This window comes from Hibiscus syriacus, unplaced genomic scaffold (genome assembly GCF_006381635.1).
Source record: "Hibiscus syriacus cultivar Baekdansim isolate YM2019G1 unplaced genomic scaffold, ASM638163v2 tig00111059_pilon, whole genome shotgun sequence".
NCBI lineage: Eukaryota > Viridiplantae > Streptophyta > Magnoliopsida > Malvales > Malvaceae > Hibiscus > Hibiscus syriacus.
The window spans coordinates 1,614,430-1,617,377 of record NW_024062966.1 but is presented as its reverse complement, the minus strand read 5'-3'; positions in this window follow the sequence as shown (position 1 = coordinate 1,617,377).

The window sequence follows — 2,948 nt, the reverse complement described above, 5'->3', positions numbered from 1 at the left end:
TACGATTTCAATTTCATGAAGAGTGATATCATTTTAAGACGAACTCAACTTCGCGACAGAAAAGTCATATGCAACTCAATTTAACAGTGAGTTATTCTTAATTGCAATATCAAAGTCAATTTTCAACTTCACAAGGGAGGATATTAGACTCAGGGACCCTTTCATACCGAACAAAAATTTGTGTCCTTTTATCTTTGTTCTACTTTTCGTTACAAGAAAAAGGAAAAATAGGGGCAGCTGTAGACACATATTTTCATATGTCCTTTTATATGGTTTATATTATATAAATGTATTGTTATATGTTTATTCGTATAATATATGTTTATGTTTCTCACTTATACTAATGTGGTACATACATTTATACTTACATTATATGGTGTGTGCATTGTACTATACAGTATACGTATATGAACTATTTATACATACTATTATTTAACAAGTTTTGTTTTGGTCTTGTGTCAGACCCAAACCCAAAGACTAACAGTCAAACTCAAGCCCAACAGTGATCTAACAATAGCAGACTCAGATCTTGGAGTCCGGCTCGAACTGACCCAATCTTTGACCCAAACCGGTTAGGGTTTCAAAACCCTAACCTTTTGCCTTTCAAGCGCCGCTTGCCTGGCACCGTTGGATCTACAGGCCATGATCCGAAGGTCGAGATGGCAGCTTGAAGATCCCTCATTCCAACCACAACCTATCGTTCGTTCTTCTCGGCACTCGGCGACGTGATTTCATGGGATTCAAAACTAACCGAAAAGCAAGAGAAAAAACATGCATTTTAGTTCAAATAGGAGTCTAAAACCGAACAAAAATAAAGGATTTCTAGGACTATATATATGCATGTAAACTCAAAGCAAAATATGAAAAAATACGATAGAAAAACACAAGAGACCGAAGCAAAAATTATAACTTTTAAAAAGAATCGCAATAAAAAGGTTATTTTTTTTACCTTGCTCGTTGCTTTTGCTTGCATGTGGCTTGGTGGTTCATTTTTTTCCTTTTTTGGTTCGAAAAATTGAGAATCGAGGGAGGGCATTCGAGAAATCCTTCTCATATCTAATCCTCCCCGAGACTATTTTGAAAAAACGATTTGGATTTTTGAAAAGAGTGCAGAGAGGGCTTTCGAATGGTGTAAAAAGTTTTAATTTTAACACTGATGAATGACAGCCGGTGAGGTGGCGACCAGCCAGAAACTAGGTTTGAAGGTATTTGTTCTTCGTGCATGAAGAACAAGTTGAGAGGTTTTTGGTTTTGATCGGTTTGGGGAGAAAGGGAAAAATGATTTTCTATTTGTGAATATTGGTATTTATACTCAACTCGTTGACCCGATTTGGACCCGCTGACCCGACTAGGGGATCTGCGTGTTTTTGTTTGGGTAGGGGATAATTGCAGGGTAAGTCCTTGATTCTTTTTAAAAACCTATTTCACTCATCGAATTCAATTTTAACCTTGATTTTATTTTTAAACTTACCACCCATTTTATTTTTTTATAATTTGGTCTTTTCCTTTATTTTTTTATTTAATTCACGTTTTAGTCTAAATATTTTATTTTTTTACCCGAAATTTTTTATTATTGTTTTTGTTTTTATTTTTGTTATTCTGATTTTTTATTATTATTTTCTTTTTTTCGATTTTGGCTACTTTTTTATTCTTTTTTTTTCAATTTTTTAATATTAGCCATTTTCTTTTATTTTATTTTTTGTTCCATTTTGTTTATTTTTTTAATCATTTATCTTTATTTTCACAATTAATATTTTTTTAGTTTTAATTCAATAGAATTTTTTCCACATTATTTTTCATTTTGTGTTTTTAATGCAAGATTTGTTTTGTTCTATTTATTTGTTTTTTATTCTATTAATTTCTCTGTATGTAATTACATGTTTCTTTTTCCTTCTATGTTTAAAGTATCATAATTTAACATACATTTTCTTTTTTGATCAATTTAGTGTTTTTATAAATCTAACATTTTTATCTTTTATGGGTGCTCTTTTAAATCAATTAAAGGTGAGTAATTCGGATCGAGCTCTTATCTTTCTATTTAACTTGCAATTTTCTCAATTAAGACGACTAAAAATTAAATTAGTATCGAAAGGGCAGTTCAAGGGTGCTAATCATTCCTTGACTGTAACTGGCTCCCGAATCCGACATATTATGGTAAGATGCAGATCAGGTAATAAATCAAGGTATCCGATCAACCTATTTTTGTTCTTAAAATAAATTATTGGTGGTTACTCTAACCCACTTATTTAAGTCGAAGTTCAATTTCGGGCCTACCTAAAATACGATTGTGACAATAACCATATACAGGAATCAACCAAACCATTTCTCATCAATCTAATTGCTTAATCGACTAATAATATAAATTAAAGTAAAACTAAATGACCAAATGACTGAATAAAAAAGAGACAAAATAATATGGGGTCGATTCATAAGGTTTTGCACCTAAAAACAAACACAGAGATTAAATTAAGTTCCTAAAAAGTTAAAGGGGTCGAAACAGGAAATAGGAAAATATGTTATCATACAGAAAAAGGATTAAAATGAAATGAGGCAACAAAGATACTAAAATTCAAGATTAAACCAGTATAAACGTTAAGAAAAAAATATGGACTAACATGAATTAAATTAGAGTGAACATGCATAAAACACTATTTATCCATGAATAATTAATACACAAAAAGTGACCAACATATAAACATAACAAAGTTCAAAGCTCGAAGTTAAACATGCATAAATTCTATTTACTGGTTAAAATGGAAGTTTACAAAGTACAGAGGTTCCGAATAGGGTTAAACTAGGCATTAGAAGCGTGAATTTCCCCTCCATGGAACGACACCGTTTTATGTTATATATATATATATATGTGGTTAACACCCAAGCCTAAACCAACCAACCCTCTCATTTCTTTCATTTATGTTTGTAGCCCAAGGGTGAGAGAGATAAAAAGC